Here is a 23419-nt window from a genome sequence, read left to right on the forward strand (position 1 = left end):
TGAGCCAACAGGAGCGAAAGACTATGAGAAACATAGCTGCTGGCTTTGTGGCTTTGCGTGATTTGCCTGAAGGCTGTCAGGATTTACCGAGCTTCAAGAAACAGAAGGAAATACCGAGAGGAAGCGACTGGCCAGAGCCGAGCAGCTGCCGTTCCTCCTGTCCCCGTCCCGACACCTGGCTGCTCAGTTTGGTGTGGACAGCAAGCACGTGTGTCCTTTCCTTAAACCCTGTTTTTCCCAGGCGACAAGTCCTGACTAGCACAGCCACCTGTTTGTACACTCTAGCCCCACCTGCCGCGGAACTAACCAGAAGTCAGTCAACTCTATAGCAAGCTTTCCTTGGACCCAGGCACAAGCCCCTCACCTGTGTGGGATGTGGCCCAGGGGCTCAGGCACCTTCATCTGGAGGAGCTCACCCCTCTACCAGCTCCGCCCCTGAGGTAGCCCCACATTCAGGTTCCACTAGAAAATCTTAAACTTTGGTCTGTGTTTTATTCTTTTTTTATTACCAATTACATGTATTTGTGTGACTGAAAGGGTGTGTGTGTGTGTGTGTGTGTGTGTAGGTTGTCTACCCTCAGAGGCCAGAAGAGGGTATAGAATCTAGACTCACAGGTGTGTGCTGGGAACTACCTTGGGTCTTCTTTTTATATTTTTATGTCCTTTCCTAAGTTTTTAAACTCTGGGGACCAGCCATACCAGCCTTTTCCATTCCCATCCTTTCACCAAACTGAACTTGAAAGAAATGATGACTTGAAAGGGAGCCACCATCACTACCACCAACAAAACGACACTTTTTTTTTTCTTTCAGGACACTGATACTTTTATTCAAATCTTGACTGTGTAGAAATTCCTGGACAACTCTTTTTGCGTGTGCAGGGAAGCGGGGTAACAAAAGGGGTGTCTCACTGCGACTCTTGGAGTGAAACCCGCTAGCCCTCATTTATTCTAGATCTCGACACTTGTCCCTTTCCTCAGCAAGCTTCAGGCAGTGCCTGTCAAGTGTCATGCCCCGGTCAGTGACTGTAGCATATCTGAGATAATTCCATTCCACAGTTTTCTTGGCTTCTTCATTAGTACATCCATCTCTCCAGTCCTGAAGCAGATGGTTCCCTAGGCCAGTGCTTCACCTTCCTATCAACGTGTGCATCCATGTGGCACCCATGTCTGTGGCGTTTGCTGGGCTCTGGGCTCCCTTCAGCTGGAAGGCAGCCCTTGGGAAGTTGTTTTCTTGCTGCCTGGAACAGCCACACAGCCCTGGGTTCCTGATTTTGCTGGAGGTGGAAGATGTTTCCACAGACCATGCGGATGGGTGAGTTGAATTGAGTGTTTATTGATAGTGAACTGGGGTGCTATGGCTAGGCCAGTTGCAACCTTTCATTTAGGGTCTTTTATAGTAATTTTTATTATTTAAGAAAAAAAGTTGCAAAAATAATCGGAAGCCAGCATATAATAAACTGTCTCCAAGTAGACCCTTGGGAAGCCATGTTGCTCTGTGTGCTCACCAGTTACCATGCCGTGTGTAAAGGAGAAATGCACACGGCTTCTGTAGAAGTGTAAACTTCTGGAATCTGTGGCTCTCACACTCTTTCTACCTCCCCTTCCACAGAATTCCCTGAGCTTCAAGGGGAAGGTTCAGAGACATCCCATTTAGGGCTAAGTGTTCCAAGGTCTCTGACTCTCTGCACACTGGCTGGGTCTCTGTATTTGTTCCCATCTGCTGCAGGAGGAAGCTGCTCTGATGACGGTTGAAAGAGGCACTGGTCTATGTGCATACCAGGATGTCATTAGGAGTCATTGTGTGGCTATGTTCCTTTAGCAGAGCAACAACATTTACCCCAGGCCTCTGGGCCATCTAGTTTCAGGCTATTGGTATGGGTTCCGTGCCATGAAGAGGACCTTCAGTCAAGTCAGATATGGGTTGGTCATTCCCACAGGCTTTGTGCTACCATTGTCCTAGTGTATGGTGTAGGCAGGTCACCACTGCAGACTGCAGACACCAAGGAAACGGGGCGTCTAAACCAGCAGAACTGAGCACGTATGAACTCACAGAGACTGAGGCAGCACCCACAGGGCTGCACGGGGCTGCCCCAGATGGTCTAGAGCTGAAAGGAGACGTGGACACCGGCCCACACCCAACCCAGAAGTCGTCTCCAGTTGATAACCACTTGCAAGTGAAAATTTAGTTTTCTACAAGGGAGTCTCACTGGGGAAACAAAGTCCTTTTTTGTGGGGAGGTATTGAGACAGGGTTTCTCTGGTTGTCCTGGAACTCACTCTGTAGACCAGGCTGGCTTCAAACCTGGGGAGATCCGCCTGCCTCTGCCTTCTGAGTGCTGGGATTAAAGGTGTGCGCCACCACTGACCGGCAACAAACTACTCTTAAGGGTAGTCTGGACAGTCTGCTTGTCAGGTAGTAAATGGTTAGCAGCAAACTAACTCAACAAAACCTTTGGAGGTTTATGGTCTCATGATGTTATATCACGGCCTTTCCCCCCATCTTTAATTTTTTTTTAAATTTTCGGTGGTAGTGCACGCCCTTAATCCCAGCACTCAGGAGATAGAGGCAGGTGGATCTCTGCGAGTTCGAAGCCAACCTGGTTTACAAAGTGAGTTCAAGTACAGTCAGGGCCACACAGAGAAATCCTATCTCCAAAAACAAAAACAAAAAACCCAAAAAATGTAATTTATTTTTTTTAATTTTCTCTCTCTCTCTCTCTCTCTCCTATAGGCCCTTTGTGAATGTATTATATCTTATTATATAATCCCTTCTAATCCTATTTGTTTTCTAATGACAGACAGAAAAGGAGTGGATCCAGATGGGAGGGGAGGTGGAGAAGAACTGGAAGGAGCAGAGGGAGAGGAAGCCATAATCAGGATATAGTAAATGAGAAAAAAGCCCACTATTTTCAATAAAAGAAAAGATTTAGAACCTGCAGTGCAATTGGGGTATCCAACTTTTGACTTTAGAAGTTGGCTGCAGCCCACACTGAGCACACAGTTTGCACTGAGGGCCAACACAGCGGCATGAATCCACAACAGAAATACAGCTTAGAAACAAAACTTCCTTAGTATGATATGCCATGATCTCTAGTATCTGTTACTTATTTTGCTTCATTAATTAAAAATACCATTTGCAGTTCCAGAGAGACGGCTCCGCAGGTAAAGATGCTTGTCACCATGACTGATGACCCAAGTTCAATCCTTGGGTCCCACATAGTAAAAGGAGAGAACCAAATCCTACAAGTTGTTCTCCAACCTCCACATGTGTGTGGAAGGCACCTGTGTGTCCCCCATCATACATACATACACAATAAATAAATGTAATAGATTAGAATATTTTTGATTCTCAGTGTCTGTTTTGACAACTCCTGCGGTGGGATTTGTTTCTGTAAGACATCACCACCTGGATGACACGGCCCCTTCCTGTGTGTGCCGCTTTCCACCGTCCTACCAGTAAATACCGTGTAAATCCTGCCTCTTATCTCTGTTGTTCTCTAGCATTGGCTCAGGACAGTACAGCAGCCTCCAGACGGCACGTGGTTTCTTCCAGAGATTTTCTAATTCGATGACTATGTATAGGGAGAGAGGACTAACGGGTATGTGAGCAACACTGACCCTCTGCAGATAAACAAAGAATCTGGACCATGTTTTTCATGGTCTTCCCTCTGGAGTCTCCTCTATGAGAACGTCAGCTCGAGGATGACAGAAGGTTTGTGTTAGTCAACACTCCCGTCCTGGCTCCTAGGACCACGCTTGGCATTTAGGCAGTCTGTATGTTTAGCGAATGGCGAATCGATCTCATACCAGTTATGTTTTAAAGGGGTGTTTATTTTGGGGGGTAAAACTTACATATACCATAAACCGTCAGGAAGGGAGCCTAGTCGCTGGAGCAGGAGCCGGGAGCAGGCGCCGAACCAAGCGCCGGAACCAAGAGGCCGAGCCGAGCTTGCTGCTCTTCTTTTAAAGAGAAATATACCACGCCCCAGTGGGCTGGTATTTCAGCGGCTATTGGCTGACAGAGCGGAAGGCGCTCCTGCAGCACTGTGGACTCGTGCTAAAGCGACTATTGGCTGAGGCAGCGGAAGGTACTCCCGCAGCATTTAGCGACTAAATGAACGAATGGATGAAATGAGGGTCAGAGAACTCCATTCCTACTGTTGCCTATTTGGAGCTTGTCCTATGACCCTCTGTGACTGTGTGTGCCTCAAAGTTTCAATATGCAGTCCACACTTGCTTTCACCCCCTGACCCTCCTCCCTCAGTCTCCCCAATAGGCATGCACTGCCACACCCAGCCGCTACCCGTCCTTTTGTCATTGTTTTTACACGGGCAGGGGGCAATGTATGCCACCACACTTTTGTGGAGGTCAGAGGCCACCATGCAGGAGTCGGTTCTCTCCTTTCACCATGCAGGCTCCCAGAATCAAGCGCAGGTCATTAGACTTGGCGAAAAGCACCTTTCTCTGCCTTTCTTGTGATCTTCAGCCTCCCTGATTTCCTTCTTTTTGCTCTGGTGGTTTAGCTTTTCATGTGCTTCATGGGAGGCAGCTGCACCCAGTTATTACTGCTTAGTACAAAATCACTTCCCTGTCCCCTTTGTAGTCTTGATACCTTGACCTACAAGGAACATACTTTATCTTGAGGTCCTGTCCACTCTAGGAAACTTAAGTAACTACTAGATGCCGATGAAGAAAGGGGAAGGGTGGCTGGATGCTGGAGAACTGGTTCAATTGGTAACATCCTTGCCATGTAATTATGATGACCTGAGTTCAGACCTCTGGCACCCATGGACGAAGTAAGGCATAGCGTGTGGTGCGGCTCATGCCTGTAATCTTTCTGTACTCAGAAAGTAGAGGAGTCGGATCTCCAAATTCAAGGCCAGCCTGGTCTACAGGGTGAGTTTCAGGACAGCCAGAGCTACACAGAGAAACAAACAAAAGTCAAGCGTGACAGCAGAACTTATAGTCCTAGCACTGGGGCGGCAGAGACGGGGATTCCTGGGAATTGCTGGTCATCCAGACTCAGTAAACTGGGATGTCTAGAGTCAGTAAGGGACGTTGTCCCAGAAAAAGAAGATGGAAAGGGATAGAGGGAGGTGACTGATGTTGACATCTGGCTTCTATATGGACATGTGCACATACATACTCACCTGACTGCCTGAACACATAACCCTTCCATAGTTGAACATGCATGTGCACGTGTGCACGCGCGCGCGCACACACACACACACACACACACACACACAGAGCGAGAGAGACAGAGAGAGACAGAGAGAGAACTGCTGGCGTATTTTCAAGCAGATGTTTTAAAATGCAGAGCACTGTCAAAACATCTGTCTCAGGGTTCTATTTTGTAGACTCTCCTGTGCTGCATGAACCAGGATCTGCAGTCTGACCTCCGACAAGGTCAGATGAGGAAAGGTAGTTTCTTTTCTCATCACCGTGACGACGTACCTGAAAAAAATGGCTGAGGGGAGGAGGAAAGTTTCGTCCTGGCTCACAGTTTCCGGGGACAGAGAACCTGTCATGACAGGGAAGGAAAACTGGAGTAGTACCAACTTGGCAGCTCATCTCAGAGCCTGGCAGTGGGAGCACGTGGCTGCTGTTTCTCACATCTTGGATGGTCAGAAAGCAAAGAAAGAGACAGGAACTGGGACTGGGTATAACTTCAGAGGCCAGCCTCCAATGACACATCTTTCCAACCAGGTCAGATGTCCCAAAGGTTTCACCACTTCGCACAAGAGAGTGCAGCCATCTGGGGACCAACTGTTTGGGCACACATGCCTGTTGCAGGCATTTCTGACGCAAACCACAGCAGTACTCCTGGACCAAAGCAATCGTGGCTGCTGGGGCCTGACAGCCAGGTGTCAGGTGCTGTGACACAGGGTGCCCTTCTTCATTGTTTCCTCCTGCCTGTAGGAGTGGGAAGATTTGCTAAACCACCCCTAAGCAGGGTGTGGTGGAGTATGCCTGTAATCCTGGCACCTGGGAGGCGTGGGCAGGCAGAGCGGGAGCTCAAGGTCACCCTTAAGTACAGTACTCAAGGCCAGGTGGGCTACCTAAAACCCTACTCCAGAACCAAACAAACAAAACTTCTGAACCAAAGATGTAACAAGAGCCACTTCTGAAAGCACATCTATAAAATGTGCTTTAAATCCAGCTTCAAAGCTCTGCAAGGAGATAATTTCCATTATATCATGGCCACACCCCTTTGGGTTAATTACCCAGACTGCAGCCATACAAGGATTCCTAATGTCCTTTAGTTATTTTATTTTTGAGACAGGGTCTCCTCTACGTAGCCCTGGCTGTCCTGGAACTCACTATGTATGTAGACCAGGCTTGCTGAGATGAAGAACACATGCCACCATGTCCAGCTTCCTTCGGTTGTTTTCAATAATTACCTTTGCTCTCCAAGCATGAAGGTTTAACACTATGCCAGGTACTAAAATAATAGGTCTGGTTCACTATAAAATTCTTCAGGAGAGACACTTTAAAAGACTTTGAGCCATGACATGATGCTGGGATAAAGATGCGACCTTCCAAGACTGTGTTCATGATAACAGCAAGTTCCGATGTGTCTAGTTGCATAAAGCTTTTCTTTCTATAGATGAAAATCATATATAAATAATGTGAATTTCAGCCAAGTTTGCTGTTGTCTGAAGCACTGCCCTCAGCTTTGGGGAGACTGTGTGGCTCTTTATTCCTTTTTCTGTATTTATTTATTTTGTAGGCATGTAGATATGTGTGGACGCACATGCAGAGGTCAAGGGACAACCTGGTTCTCTCCTTTCACCGTGGGGGTCCTAGGGACTAAACTCCCTAGTTTGACGGTGCCCCCTTTTTCCTCCTTAGCCATCTCATCAGCCCAACCTCTTTACTCTTAAGAAATGAACATTTTTAATAACGTGGGACAATCATGTCTTCTATTTCATTATAATCATCATCCTTGGATTTGAAACTACTAGGGCAATCTGGTTCTTAAACCTGTTTCATAGATTTGAGCAAATAAAGTAATTTATTGGTCTCTCTAGCAAATATTTGCTGAGCCTTTATGATGTGTGTGGGAACAGAAACTTGAATGCCTACAGACCTGCTGACAGGGTATCCCCTTGTAACCAAAGCCTGGAGTAGAGGTCGGGGATTGCGAACACTGTTTAAAAGAGAACCACAAAGTCCCCTTAAGCCATCTGTTAGATGAAACCTTGCCACCCACAGGCGCTGGTTAGCTTTTTGTCCCCCTCCACACAAACTTGCTTACCCAAGGAAGAGAGAACCTTGACTGAGAAAAATGTCCCCATTAGATTGGTCTGCAGGCAAGAAACGAAGAACATTTTTGATTAATTATTGATAGAGGAGAGCCCAGCCCACTGTGGGTGGTGTTACCAGGCAGCTTGTCCTGGGTGGTACATGCAAACAGGCTGAACAAGCCATGGAGAGCAAGCCAGTGTCCCCCCAGCTTCAGTTCCTGCCTCTGTGTTCCTGCCCTGAGTTCCCACCCTCAGTGATCCACTGTGACCTGGAAGTTGTAAGATGAAGTAAGCGCTTTCCTCCCCTAGTTAGTGTTGGTCAGTGTTTTATCACAGAAACAAAACCAAACTAGAACACTGTTCATAATTCTAGATGACACAGGGTATATTTTTCTCCCTGGTCTCCATTAATCAAAGTATTAACTCATCTTGGACAAGCTTTACCTAGCTCCAGAGACTTTCATCCAGGACGCTAAGGCTCCCCATAAACAGCAATTATGTCCTTTAACACCCTTGTTTGCCCCATTTAATGGAGAGGAAAAGTGAGGAGGAAGATTCATTGCGTAAGGAGGAGCCACCAACAAGGGCTGAGACCAGCTCTCTCTGAAACTTGGAGAAAGGTGCCTGTAGCCTGTTGTGGGAAATCATTCTGCCTATAGTCTTGGAGCACCAGCCCTTGGGCATGATCTTGTCTGCTACGTGACAAGCTTGAGAGGGGAGGAGGGTCTCTCCCTCCCTCGTTCCTTCCCCCCACCCTTAGGGCAGAACAGTTGCGGTGGGGGTCTAACCTGTCCTGTATCAGTGAGTGTTCATTCCTATTCTACATCTACATCAGTTCTTTTGAACCTCTCCCAGACTCTCTTGGATTCTCGCTAAGGAATGAGGGATTCTAGCTCCAGGCGGAGGCTCAGCTAGTCGGCTTGCTCCACCTTCCTTGACTCCCTGAGCTCCTGGGTTTACAGAGAGGGAAGAGAGAATGGCTGAAGCCCCAGGAAATCCCTAAAGCGAACAAGTTCCTATTCTCTTTGTCTGTAAGGTACAGAAAAGTTGCTTTGCTCTCTTTGGAGATGGTAATCAAACAATATTGACCATTTGTTCTAGAACCCAAACTGGAATCTATGATATGAAATGAAAAAAAATGTGGGAAAATTACAGAAACAATGGAAGAGAAAAACTGAGGCTAGCATGGCGAACCCTGTACACATGGAACCCTAGGGACTCACATAGCCCAGGCTAGTCTTGAACTGCCCATCCTCCTGCCTCTACCTTCAAACTGCTGGGATCCCAGGAGTCTATCTAGTCCTGGATTACAGAGTATGTCTTTAAAGATAAAGATGATATAGACAGGCTTTTAGATGCACCAACAGGGCTGTACATGCCTGTAATTCCAGTTCTCGGGTCAGTCTGGGTTATACTGTGAGACTGTATGGAGGAGGGGAGAGAGGAAGAGGACACATACACAGTGGGAATAATTTTGCATCTCATTTCAGCTAAAGATGATGAGAGGAAAGGCCTGGAATAAAGAATGGTGACCCCTCAATGTGCAGGCAAAAGAGCAGACTGGATGCAAATTCATGCCAGTGCAGTAAGAAGAATGTTGTGATAATTCAGGCCATGCATGTGGTGGCTCCATGTGGGCCCTCCCTATTGCCACTGCAGGGCCTGTTCACCGATACCATGGTGACTCCTTCGCCACGTGTTCAGTTTTATTCTGCATCCCTTGGTTAGGCATAATGAGAACTTCTGGACAGGACCTAAGCTACAGGGTTGTGGAGGCAGCTGAGGAGCTGGCACCAGGCTGCCTGCTGCCCTCTATCAGATGCTGCTGTATATGGAAGCACTAGGGAGCTGAGACGCTTCTTCCGTGAAAGCACGAATGGGGAAGGAGGAGATTCCACCCTGCCTCTCGCCCCCTCCAGGTGTTCTCACCTAACTACCTCTTTCCTCTGGGACCTGAAAGGGAAGTTGGGATGCAGAACTGATACATCTTCCCTCCTTTTGTTTTGCTCCTTAATCCTTCTTAAAATGGGAGCTAAAGGAGATTAGAAAATGTTTCCTTTCAACTGAATCTCACGGTCCAGCAAAGTCCTAGAGCTGGGTCCCAGCGCAGGAGAAGAATATTTGCTTACCAAATGAAGGGCCCTGGGTTCCACCCCCCCCCCACCCCCCCAGGTACTGCAAACAAACTGTATTAGTTACTTTTCTGTTAAAACACCATGACCCAAAGCAGCTCGTAGAATAAAGAGTTTATTTGGGTTTGAGGATCCAGAGGAATAGCCCATAATGGCAGGGGGAGGCACGGCAACAGGAGTAGGAGGCTGAGAGATCACATGTCAGCTACATACAGGAAACAGAGAGAAGGAACTGGAAGTGGGGTGAGGTCCAACCCAATGATGCTTCTTCCAGCAAGGTTTCATTTCCTAAGGGTTCCATAATGACCCCAAACCACACCATCAACTGGGGACCAGCTATTCAAGTACCCTAGGCTATAGGGGACATTTCTCATTCAAATCACAACATAAATCAAACGATATATAAGAAAGAGAAGCTTTTCATTCAAAGTTGCTCACTCAGTGGTCTTAACTTCTAACACATCTTTTCAGACCTGTTATTAAAAAAATTGTAATACAACGAAATATTGTGTGACAATGAGCAGGAACAATCATGGGCATTTCTTAGAGAACTACGATGCTAGAAACTGGGTACACACAATATGAGTCCATTTAAACCTACTTCAAAATCAGGCATATGACTAAGTCTATGGTGTCAGCACAGGGTTTCTCTTGGTTTCCAATGGTTATGCTGTTGTTGCTTTTGTTTTTATTCTAGGTGTATGTCTTACTTACTGTTCTACTGCTGTGAACAGTGTGTGTGTGTGTGTGTGTGTGTGTGTGTGTGTGTGTGCACGTCCACCAATGGTATGTGTGCATGGAGGTCAGTAAACAACTTTCAGAGGTCTGTTCTCTCCTGCTCTGTGATTTCCAGGGATTGAACTCAGATTGTCAGACATGGTGACAAGTGCCCCAACCCATGGAGCCATTTTGTCAGCCCTCTTTTTTTTTCCCCAGATATATTTTCACTGGCCTGGAACTCACTTTAGACTAGGCTGAGAGGCCCGCGAGCCTTGTTTTTGCCTTCTTCCAGTACTGGGATTTTAGTGTGCTGTGCTTGGCCTGGCCTGCCTGCCTGCCTGCCTGCCTTCCTTCCTTCCTTCCTTCTTCCCTTTCTTCTTTCCTTCCTTTCTCTTGTTTCCTTTCTTTCTTTCTTTCTTTCTTTCATGTGGTTTCTGAGAATAGAACTCAGGTTGCTCATACTTACATGGCAAGCACTTTACCAATTGAGACTCCCTAGGTAGATTTTCTTAATCCCATTTTCCAAATGGAGAAACTGAGACTTCAGTATTTACTCAGTGTGTTGTAGGCCAACAGTGACAAACAAGCACTAGATCCTAGCAGGCTACTTGATCCTGGGAAGCAGGATCAGACTTCACTTTGGAAGCAGGGTCAGGCTTTACACCCTCTCTTAGCTCCACAGCTCTCCGTCAGGCTCTCTGAACCTCTTCTCCCTCTGACTGAGCAGGGTTTCCATGGAGAAACTTGTTCTTTCCCTAGGGTAGCCAGGTGGCTCTCCTCCATGCTGGAGGCTGGCCGGGAGACTGTTTGGTGTGAAGTCCTGTTTTCTTCTAACACTGCGGAGATCTGCCCCATGCACCATGGTACCCTCCATCCTAGCCCCTCTATTACCTGAAACTTTCCTACAAGCTCTAGAAAGGGGGCAGCAGTGGAGGAGAAGGAATGGTGTTCACCTGTCACACTAGAGCTAAAAATAAAAGGGAGGTTATGGTGAGAGGCCACCGACGGCACGACACCACTGATTGACACATTCTAGTCTACATATGCTTACATTACTAAATGGGGTAGGGTGGCTCATCAAGCAGTAGAATTACTTTCTGGATTTTTAAGTTTAGAGTTCCAGGGACGGACAGACTCTGTTTCACACTGTGGATTCTTTAATATAAACTCGCTCTGTCACAGGCATAAGTGCTTTCTGTGTATCTTGTGTATCATCCCTAGAGATGTTTGACATCCACTCAAGATGGCTTCCTTAGTTCTTTTTTTTTTTCTAAGACAGGGTTTCACAGAGATCCACCTGTCTCTGCTTCCCGAGTGCTGCGATTAAAGGTGTGTATCACCACCACCTGGCTTATTTTATTTTTTGCCTACCTGTAACTTTTTTACACTCTGATTCTTCCCTATATTTCGCAAATTATCCAGCTTCGCAAATCCCCAGGCACATTGCCCACTCCAGGTGGGGGACATGTGTGTGTTCTCTTGATTGTGGCTCCACACCTTCCTTTACTCAGTCACCATCGTCATCATCATCATTTTGCACTGAGGCAGGGTCCCACTCATAATCCAGCCTGGACCAGGCTTTCTTAGTTAAGAAAGGGGTCCTTCCATTCTGAGCACCCAGAGGGCAGACTTTCTTCTCTAGACTCACGTTGCCAACTCACGAGTGGGATTTACAACGGGGACTAGAGATGAGGCTAGTATATTCCTTAAAATTGGGTTTGATTTAGATTTTATCCAAAAGTTTTATTGTGATAAAATACGCACAGTGTGGGGTAGAGAAATGGTTCAGCTGTTAAAACTTATACTCACAGCCGACATGTCAAAATACAGATGGCATAAAACTTACCATTTTAACCATTTTTAGTGCAGTTTAGTGGTGCTAAATGCATTTCACAATCGCTACCCGTAACTATTTTCATCTTGGAAAGTGGAAATTCTACCCTTCTCAAATAATGATTTCTGCCGTCTTTCTTCTCCGCGCCCTGCACCTACCAGTGTGAGTTTGCTTTATTTGACTCCCTAGCAATTGAGATCCGAGACGTCAGTGCAGCTTTTTAGGGAGTATAGACATAATTGTATTATATTTCTCCACTTAAAAAATTAGGGAGGAAGGAATTCCTTTGTCTCGGACCAAAGACCAATATTAAAAGTCTCCCGGGACAAGCTGAGAGCGGGTTGGCTGTTTTAACTGCTTGCTAAGTGTAGTGGCCAAGAACAAAGAGCCTCCTTCTCTCAGGCAAAACAGCGACACCTGCTGGTGGATCGCAAAACTACTTTCAGTTACAAGTCTGCTAAAGGTTTTGTAAGGGATACAACTTCTCTCCTTGTGTGTTGGCTCCTATTCGGAAAAGCTGTCCAATTACGGAATATGAATGTTCTGGAAAAGGGCTTGTACAGATAGTTTCCAGAGACGCGTTGTTTTGGCTGCTGTCGCTGGCCAGAGTTCTTGGAGGAAAGGTAATCTTTCCCGACTGTGTTTCCCCATCCATGTTTTTAATCCACCGACTGTACGGAAAAGCCCTGCAGGGCAGATTGCAGAAAGAGGACTCCTTCTAGGCCCAAACAGCAGACACCCTGATGTTCATATGTCTGGGGGAAGAGAGGTCCTGCGGGAACCTCTCCCAGCTTCTCCTGGCCCGCGGTTAATTCTGAAGGTTGTGTTCAAAGGGACGTGTCAACACCATTCCTAGGACGACTATGGGGGTGGGGGGGAGGGGCGTGTTGACTGCACAGGTTGAGAGAGCAGCTAAAGGTTGACTGCTTCCCTTCCCCCCCCCCAGCTCATTTTCAGAGGACCCGGAGCTCAGAGATGCCCTGTTCTCCACCCACTCCTTTCTCCCTGCATAGACATGCCCTGCTGTTCACCCCAGACACAACAAACCTCAAACAGGACATATCCTCTCCAACCGTTTCCCAGCCCTCAAATGCCACTGACAGCTGAAGAAAGCCCTCTCAGCCACGTCAGTCCCAGCACAGGCTCCGAAGTCACGGCCTCAGCTTTCCTTTCTTGAAAATGGGGAGCATACTCATTCCCTGGTGTGCTTTCTAGGGGAGCCGACAGGCCCTCGTCACAAGCAGCCTAAGTTAGGTACATAGCATGTTTTTGTTTTGTTTATGAATACAGTCCTTCCCCTGTTTCCGTTGCCTCCTGACCTGAATTCATACAGCTGTGGAATACAGACCCCTGGACTCGATCCTGCCCCCTTCTCTCACTGTTCCTGCAGGTTGTTGCCGCCAAGCTTTCCATTTTTGTTTTCTCAAGACAGGGTCTTGCTGTATACAGCCCAGACCGGCTTTACACTGGCAGTGATCTCCTGCCTCAGCCTCCTGAGCGCAGGGTTGTAGCAGTGCAGCCTTGCTATAACCAGCTAAACTAACATCTTTTAAATTCAGTTCCTGCTGGGTCCCTTCCTAGTCGGAAGACTCGGTGGCCATCTTCAAGAATCAGCCTAGCTCTTTTGCCTACCTGTAACTTTTTTACAGTCTGACCCCTGCCGATAATATGCAAATTATCCAGTGTCACTCATCCTCCGGGCACACTGCTGATTTCAGGCAGGGGAACACGTGTGTGCTCCCTCGATTCTGGTATCCTACCTCTGCTTGTTCAGTCATTTGGTTCCCTCTGTCACCATCGTCATCATCATCAGTTTATTTTGAGGCAGGGTCCCACATCACAGTCCAGACTGACTCTATCTGGTCCTCCCCCCTCCATCCTCTGAGGACAGAGACCACAGACGTGCTTAGGGTCACGTGTACAAAGGCAGCGCCTAGCCACCAGTGTTAACAGTGTTAGCTGTTACTGTCCTGTGTGCATACAAAAGGGATCGAACAACTTCGCAGCCACCTGACTCAACATTATGAGACTTTTAAGCAGGACGTGGATTCATTTAACAAATATTTATTAAGATCTTCACTGCTTCCAGGTACTTACTGTGCTGTAGCTTTGAGTCTTAGTTTCGTTTATTTATTTACTTATTTTACATATGCGGCCAGCCAGCTATTCATCCGAAATAAAAAGGTAGAGCAAATACACTCATCGAATGGGCTTTGGGTTCAAGTTCTGTCTTAGCTCCGGGCAAACAGTCTGCCTCGGCTGGGTTCCATTTCCTCCCCTGAACAATGAGCTCAGACCTCTGTGTCTCTGTTTTGTTATTTGCTAGTCAACTTTAGGTTTAGCCATGCGGTAGCCTAGCCAGGCAGGTACTGGCGCTCTCTCAGTTCTGACTCACAGCAGGTGAGCATGTGGGAACTGCTTGTCCACACAGGACGCCGCCCCACACTGTGCCCGCTTGTCTGTGACTGTCATCTTCCCACCTTCCACTTTGTAGAGAAAAGCCTCTTTGAGGATCCCTGACATTGTCCATATTAGCTCCTGCCCTTGTTAATGTCTGAGCAAAAAGAGAGGCGGCGACCTCACTCCCCAAATACTCTAGAGGAGGAAGGGTGGGTGTATCCTTTTCTCCTTACCTTCTCTTTTATGGCCCTGCCCTAATATATAATATGTATTAATTTATAATAATGCATACAGACTCACTGTATGCATACAGCACTGAGACTCATATAGATGCTTCTTGATGCATGACCCCACAATATATTTAAATCCCAGCCATACCCGCATGTCCCCAGCAGGCTCCCAGCCCCAGATGTTTGCTTTACCCAAGCTTGCTGACTGATGAATACTGCCTGAGCTACTGTGGTCATGTGTATGGAACATTTCTTTGTCCCAGTGGTTTCCAAGAGTGAGTGAGTGAGTTGTGAACTCGGCCACCTCCCTTCCCCATTCCCAGTGGAATCGGAATTTCTGGAGCTAGGACTCAGGAACCTGGATGTCTGACAAGCATCGCGGTGATTTCTCTTCACACTCTTCATACTCGCTGCATAGCCAAGGATGACCTTGAACTTTTTTTCTTTTTGTGTATGATGTGTGTATGTGAGTGTGTGTGCATGTGTGTTTGTGTGAGTGTGTGTGTGTGAGTGTGTGTGTGTGTGACAGAGAGAGAGAGAGAGAGAGAGAGAGAGAGGAAGAGAGACAGAGAGAGAGAGAGAGAGAGAGAACACGAACATGACACAGCACTCATGTGGAGGTCAAAGGACAACTTTGACGTCAGTCCTCACTTCCTGTTTTACATTGGATCTCTTTGTTGGTTTCTGCTGGGTGAGCTGGGCTAGCCGGCCCACCATGCATTCTCTGACTCTCATCTTTCCGTGAATGAATGCTGTTGTACTCAGTTTTACATGGATTCTCGGGTTTTGGATTCAGTTCCTCACTGGCAGACGCTTTACCCACTGAGTCATTTCCCCATCCCCAACCTTGAACTGCTGACCCCCTCCCTCTACTTGCATAGTACTGGAATTACCTGCATGTCTCTCCTTGCCTGGTTTATATGGCGCTGGGATGTAACCCCAGGCTTCATGTCTGCTAAGCTTTATCACCAGCCTCTTGAATCGTAGTTTGAGAAATTTTGTGGTGAGACTTTGGGTACACACACATTCACATACACAAGTTCGCCCAGTAAACAATCACATATTTTGACCACTCTAGTGGTCCTTTCTAGTTCATCAAAAGATGGTGTTTTGGGGCAGTATCTGGGTGGAGCGTCCTGGTCAGGAATCCACCAATGACAGCTTCTGTTCCGCCCTTCATTCTTTTCAAAGCAGTCTCTCTAGTCCACACGCAGCCCTGGCCAGGGCACTTTCCTGCTTGGTCACTCCAGGAAGGCACGATGCTGCTGGTGAGGGAGGGTGACATGGGACCTCTCAGAGAGAGTCACCGTGACTCCCTAGACAGGTGCAGGCCCCTATGTACTTGCAGAACATCTGGGCCCAAGCGTGTGTGGGGTCTCTACTCAGTGCAGAGCCACCGAAAAGCCTCTCCAGCGGGCCACACAGCAAGCTCAAGACTAACCCGCATTACACGAGACTCTGTCTCCAAAAGGGAATTTTTTAAACTGAAATGCTCTCCTTGCAGGGCTTCGAGCGTGTTTGGAAAAGTTGCTTGGTTCTTCCATTGAGCCTGTTGGTGCACATCTGTAATTCTTGCGCCCTAGAGGCTGGCCGATTATGAGTCAGCTGGGTGTAGGCTGGCCTGCACAGCAAGAATTTTTCTTAAAATTGCTGCTAGTTTTGTCCCAGCCCTCAGTTTTCCTCATCTGTAAAATGGAGCTAAGAAAGCCATAGTTTGACTGGCTTGGGAAGAAGGGAGAAGGCACTGCATCCGCAATGCGCAGCAGACTGTGTGTGCTGATAGCTGGTGAATTTTGACTGTTAGCCCTTAGCTCTTACCTGACCCCAGCCAGCCAATCTCTTTCCTTCTCATACATTTAGTACAATTAAAAAATATATTTTTGGTACTGGAGAGATGTCTTAGCAATTAAGAACTCTTGTTTTTCTTTCAGAGGACCCAGATTCAATTACTAGCACCCATATGGTAGCTCACAACTGTCTGTAACTCCAGTTCCAGGGGATCTAACACCCTCACATGGACATACATGCAGGCAAAACACCAATGCACATAAAATAAATAAATAAATAAATTTTTTAAAAAGAAAAAATTTATTTTTACTTTTATTTATGTTTGTGTGGGTGCCTACAGAGGCCAGAACACAGTGTTGGATTCCCTGGAGTTATTATAGGCAGTTGTGAGTTACCTAACGTGGGTGTTGGGAGCAAACTTGGGACCTCTTCAAGAGCGACAAATACTCATAACCACTGAGCCATCTCTTGAGTCCTTGTTCTCATAGTTTGACCAAAAGGCTAGAAGCACAGGAAGCAATGACGTTAGTTTGTCATTCTCAGCCGCTGCAGAGTCTGGCAACTTGTGTAAGGTCAAGATCTGTCTGAGAACGGTGCAGCCAAACTAACTGTCTTTGCTGGGGCTGAACCCCCTCACTCCACACCCCAGCAATCTTCTCTTTGCTTTCTGCCCCCAAGGGCTCTAATTCCTCCCACTGTTTGTTCTCTGACACAGTCCCCTCTGTGCTCCTCAGCTAACGCTAATGGTATTTTAGAAACTGGAAATTCTTGAATGGGTGCGCAGGCGATTCTGCTCCCAGGCATGCGTCTTCCGGCAGTTTCTTCAGCTACAGCAGGAAGAACTCTCTAAGCTTCCAGCTCCCGCGGCCTGGCCCTTGGTCAGATTTAACTGTGAGTCACGTCGGCTCTCTGCCTCATCCTTGTCTCTTAGCGTGGTTATAAGGTAGATTCCTTTGCTTTTGCTTAAATCATGGGAAAGAAGTAGAGGTTAGAAGAGGCTAAAAAGGGAAGACTTTTGGGAGTAGTGTGGTAATACAGAATTGGATTACTTCCCGGGTCCTTATTTGAGAGGAAGATGGAGTTCTAACGTGGAATGGAGACAATGACGCATGGAAGAGTAACATTGCGTGTCGGTGTCTAAACACATGAAGACGCCCCCGTATCAGGCATGGAACGTTCACTCTGCACTGAAGCTACTTCTCTTCTTCCCTCTCTGTGACTTGTCCCTGTTTTGCAGGTGCGGAATGTCAGTGACTTGGCTGAGAAATGCCTGAGTCCCCACCCCACTTCAGTCACTGAGTGCACATCATAGACCATCGTTTACACCCTGGGTCCACGCGCTTTTTCTGTTCATTTTCTCTAGCTGTGACAGGGAGGAAGACCACCATAGATGTGTCAGTGAGTGGGCATGGCTGTGTTCCAATAGGCAATGTTACAGGCAATGAAATTAGAATTTCCATGAGTTTGACATATCACAAAATGCACTCTTCTTCCAATACCCCTCCCATCACCTAAAAACAAACATTCTTAGCTCATAGGCACAAAACAGACAACCTTGATTTTTGGGTCCTAGGGGTTGAACCTGATTTAGATCACTGCGTGTAGAGTAGACTTGCCCATGCTCTTGAGATCGTTCCCCGCCTTGGACACTGCCTAAAATGAAGAGAGGGGAGAGATGTTGAGTTTTCTCATTTCCTTGATTCTCACACTTAAAAGTTCCTTTTAAACTTTTTTGTCAGTAGGCTAATTATTGTGTGTTGATTATTATTATTATTATTATTTTGCTAGCTAAGTGTATATGTATGTGTGTTTGGAACCCAAAGCAACAGAAGGTGCTATTGTGGTTCAGTTTTTTTTTTAGATTTATTTTTATCCTCAGATCATGTCAGTAGACTAACTATTGTGTTTATTATTATTATTATTATTATTATTATTATTATTATTTTGCTAGCTAAGCACATATGTATGTGTGTTTGAAACCCAAAGCAACAGGATGTGCTATTGTGGTTTAGTTTTCTTAGATTTATTTTTTTTGTCAGATTATGTCAGTTTGTACTGTCTAACTTTCCACTTCCTCTGTTGGGAAGGAAAAAGAAAAACTGGATAGTTAACCTGTGATCTTATCTGACATTCCTATTTGACTTCAGGAAGGAATTGTGCAGAATCTTTCTGTGATTTTTCTCCTATTTGGCCAGACTGGGCATCCAAATGCGGCCTATGGCATCTTCGGACGGAAATGCATCAATATGGAGCAGCGTTCCACCCCGGCTTATGTGTGGGAAGCTTTACACCTGCGTCTGAGTCCCTCTCGGAGATGAGGGTTGCAGACGGATTGGCTGACCCTGAAGATCAAGCCTAGTAATAAATCAGTGGATGGCGCTCAGCTTGGCGTCTCTCTAGACATTTGGGGCCCGCGCAGACTTTTGTAAGGACCTGTGCTCCTTTCCCACTCTCACGGATTCCTGTCTCTATTCTTGTTTGAGTGGAGCAACAGACCAGAGAAAACACTAGAGCAAGAAGCCCACTTGCTCTGTTCACACAGAAATCTTCAAGTATCTAGAAGAGGCATAAATGTTACTTAAATTTGTGTTTAATTAAGTTGTCTGCATTACCTGTCTAAGGACCTTGGTGTTGCTATGGTGATGCCAGTGCTATGATGGTATCGGATAAAAGAAAAAAATTCATCGAGCGTCTATCGCATAGTAAGAAACCATATGCTATCTCTTTAGCCCTGACACTATCGTGGGCACGACGGCATTTACTTCATCTGGCAGATGAGAAAACTGAGGCTAAGCGACATTCTGCCACATGTTCCCAACCATACAGCTGGGGCAGAGCAGAACTCACTCCACCCTGCCCGTGGTGCTTGCAACTCCAGGACCCCAGGCACCTGCTTCTCCGCGCATGCGTCGCTGCATCGAGCTCGCTTCTTTGTTTGCCCAGGGATCTGCCTGTAGCCTCTGCGATCAGAGCTTTGTTTTCCACAGCGCTATTTTGTTCTGAGACCTTTACTACCGGAGTAGGTTTCTTGGTCTCACAGCTGAGAAATGTAATCTTCCTGAAACTTGTGTTCAAAGTCTCCTAGCGTGAAATGGCGTGTGGGCTGGGACAGGAAAGCCTGGTGACACAGAACTGGCTACAAGGACCGGCTGTGGGACTTGCTACTGAAATGCTAAAGACCGAATTATGGTGGGGGGTGGGGTGGACATCAAGAGTGAGGTCCCTCGATAGAGACTTTCTTTGCTGTGGGAACATTTGGAAGTAGTTCTAGTACAATGCCTTGGAGTTTATTCTTTAGATTTTATTTCACAGCATATTCAACTTATAGATTTCGTTCCTATATTTCTTAAACGTCCTGCCCCCCCCTTTTAGGATTCCTTTTTTCCTACCCTTATCAAATATCAATTAACTTTACATTGCATTGAAAAGTATTCGGAATGGGTTAATATTTCAGAATTTTACCGAGGTTCCTACGGGAACACCTATGGCCATGCCTTGCTGGCTAATGCCACCATTCCAATTTCAGTGCCCATGGGCACTAAGCAGAATCCTAAACAAATGTCCATGATGTGATGTGAGTCAGGAGACAAGTAAGATATGATTTTTTATTTGCTTAGTCGTTTTATTTTTTAAAAAATTATTTATTTGAAACAGGGTCTTCTATAGGATAAAGAACTTTAAAGTTCCCCTTACAGCTAAGGCTGGCCTTGAACTCCTGATCCTTCTGCCTCCACCTCCCAAATGCTGGGATTACAAACACGAACCACTACTGCAGCTAGTCATTTTATTTTAAGAACACTTCTGGTGATAAAACATCACGGTCAGGGCTGGAGAGACAGCTCGGTGGGCAGTTAAGAGCACTGATTGTTCTAGAGGATTCCTTTTGAATTCCCAGTACCCACATGGTGGCTCAGGAGAGTCTGTGACTCTAGTCCCAGGAGATAAGGAGCCCTCATCTGGCCTCTGCAAGCATGGCTCAAACTGCAGGCTTGTTGTGCACAGATGCGGTCTGCAGGTTTGTTCTGCACAGACCCGGTCAGGCAAACACACAGGCATGTTAAAAAAAATAGAATCTCAAAAAGCAAAACAACCCCTCCGCCATGTTCTGAATGGATATTTAGTTTCAGTTTCCATCAATTTTGGTTTTGTGGCATTTAAATTTCCTAAATACTATAATAAAAATTAGCATGCTAAATATTGGAAGTTCAAGCCTTTTCTTCCTTTCCCTCTACCTTTTTCCTTCCTTCCCCTCTCTCTCTCCTTCTCATCGTTTTCCCTCTCCCTTCCCTGGCGGGAAAGAGGCAAATTCTTTTTAATATTAAATTTATTAAGAGATAGCCTTTGTAATGAAATTTTCATGTTCCTTTATACTAAGAAAACAGAATGTTGTTTCTCTTGAGCAAGTCACTTGGAAGTCTCAAGGGCAGAAGACATATTTTCGTTAGAAGGCATTTCAGAGAGACCCTGATAGCAAATGAACTGGAAGAAATGCTGTCTGATGTGTGGCAGGGACGTCACGTTATTGTCTCGCTGTCAGTATAACCTGGAGTGATCGATGGTACCTCTCCCTGGCACGGGAGATTAATGAATTGACTCTAATTTTGGCAACCTTTGTACACTGAGGCGGGGGTGTCGCATGCTCTAAGTTGATTTGTGTAAGCGGCAGAGCAGTCTTTGAGCAGAACATCTGATCCTCTTGTCACGCTGGTCGTGTTTGCGGTGCTCTCTCAGCTGATCCTCTTGTCACGCTGGTCATGTTTGCGGTGCTATCTCAGCACTAGGTGGCGAAGGCCACCTGTGCCTCTCCGTGTCTGTCCATGCCCACACAAGATGACTCGGGCTCTGTCATCCAGCTCGCCTCTTCTGGAAGGGGGTGTGTCTGGTCAAGAACTGTGTTTGTCAGTTAGTTAAGCGCTATTTGGTCTTATGATTAGTTTTGTATGGATGAATATTTTGTGATTTAGGATTCAGCTCTTTTAGGGGGCAGGGGAGATGGTCTAGGTAGCAGGGAGAGTACATATGAGTGTGAGAACGTGTGTTTGGATCCCAGCGCTCGTGGAAACGTCAGATATGGCGCTGTGGGTCTGTAACCTCAGGGCTGGGTTTTAGGTAGGGTTAATGGCCAGTCAGTCTAACAAACTGGTGAGGTTCAGGTGAAGTGGGGGCTGTTGTCTCGAGCAATAATGCAGAGAGCAACTGAGGAAGGTCTCTAACATCAGCCTCTGTCCTTCATGGCACACACAAGCACTAGTGTGCACACACACACACATGTACACAGACACAAAAGAGTCAACCTTAAAAACAAAACAAGGCTACGATTTCATCTTTACCCTTTTAATTACTTATGTTATTTAAGTCAAAGGGTTTTTTTCAGTGTAGCCCATATGACATTCAAAGCAAGTATTTTCTTAAATTTTTTATTATGTCTATCTATCTATCTATCTGTCTATCTATCTATCTATCATCTGTCTGTCTGTCTATCTATCTATCATCTATCTATCTATCATCTATCTATCTATCTATCTATCTATCTATCTATCTATCTATCTATCTACCTACCTATCTATGGGTGTCACAAACACAACTCTCAACCATGGTGCATGTATGAGCTCAGAGGACAACTTTAGAGACATTGTGAGCATCCAATTCAGGCTGTCAGACTTGAAGACAAGGATCCTTACCTGCTGAGCCATCTTGCTGGCCCCACAGGTTTTTTTTTTCCCTTGAAATAGGACCTGTGTGCTAGAAAACACAGAGGAAAATGTTTTAATTATTTTACCAGTTTATGAATGTTTTTGTTGGGGCTGGAGAGATGGTTCAGCAGTTAAGAACGCTGGCTGCTTTTGCAGAAGATCCTGGTTTGAGTTCTGACACCTACAAGGCTCACGATAATAAGCAACTCCATTTCCAGGGGATTTTATGCCCTCTTTTGGCCTCCACAGAGACCAGGCATGCATGTGGTATATGCTCCCATATATATAAAATTTAAAAAAATGTTCTAAGGGTTTCTCTAATCAGTCTATGCTAACAGAACTTATGGCTGGTCAATGGCCCGCTGACATTGTAAGAAGAAACAGGCAACCACTCAGGGTGGGTTATGCCTATAATCTCAGCACTAGGGAAGTTGAGGCAGGAGGATCACATAAATTCAAGGTCAGCCTGGGCTACAGAGTGAGACTCTGTCTCAAAAAAGTAAAACAAACAAACAAAACAGAAAAAAGAGGCAAACAGAAGCCATGGCCCTTCTGATGGAAGCGTGTGGTGGTGTTGTCTCGTCGAGCAGCGAACCTGAGTCTTCTGAGCTCCTACTTCAGCTTCTCAGACATGAACAGGAGAGAAGACAAAACCCAGAATGTGGGAAACCACAAACCAAACGCCTCCATGGCTTCAACATGTGACCCGCCTGGAAGAGCATGCTGCAGGGAACCCATAGGCTAAAAATAGGCTCAAGAGATGTGGCAACCAAAGGCAGCCTGTGCGCCTCCTCTGAACCTTATTTGTGACGGACATTTAGGGGATGATTGGCAGGAGTAGCCAATGACTACACACTTGGTGAAATTAAAGAATTTTATTGAGATGATAATTATTTTGAGCTGGTGTTTTCAAAAGTGTTTTAAAAAAGAAATGTGGCCAGGCTATGGTTGCCCACGCCTTTAATTCCAGCACGTGGGAGACAGAAGCAGGCGATCTCTGTGAGTTTGAGGTCAGCCTGGTCTGCAGAGCGAATTCCAGGACAGTCGGGGCTACACAGAGAAAGACTGTCTCAGACAGACAGACAGACAGACAGAAAGGTATGCTTAAGTGTCACAGAGTTATGATATGACTTAATTAAATATTTATTTAACATCTGTGGCTGAGGTGATACAATGTCTGAAGCAAGATAAAGTGAGGGCAGCTCTACCGGTGGGTGGATGGAATTTACTGCGTTGTGATGTTTACTTTAATATACATTTGAAGTCTTTCATAAGAAACATTAAAACAAAGCAAAACAATAACATAAAACAAATCCTGTCAGAACCTGGTGAGCCTTCACTGTCGGGAGATGCCCAGACCATTTAAAGCCCGGGGT

The 23419-nt window shown here is 46.2% G+C and overlaps 1 long non-coding RNA gene across 1 annotated transcript; it reads left to right on the plus strand.

Annotated features, from left to right (window-relative positions):
- The first annotated feature begins 17072 nt into the window (after positions 1-17072).
- LOC146894380 (uncharacterized) lies at positions 17073-22933 on the plus strand. The gene is made up of 2 exons (XR_015002444.2): positions 17073-17587; positions 18498-22933. It is a non-coding gene; the product is annotated as an uncharacterized LOC146894380 (long non-coding RNA).
- The last annotated feature ends 486 nt before the right edge of the window (positions 22934-23419 follow it).

Source organism: Myodes glareolus, chromosome 6 (genome assembly GCF_982192425.1).
Source record: "Myodes glareolus chromosome 6, mMyoGla1.1, whole genome shotgun sequence".
Taxonomy (NCBI): domain Eukaryota; kingdom Metazoa; phylum Chordata; class Mammalia; order Rodentia; family Cricetidae; genus Myodes; species Myodes glareolus.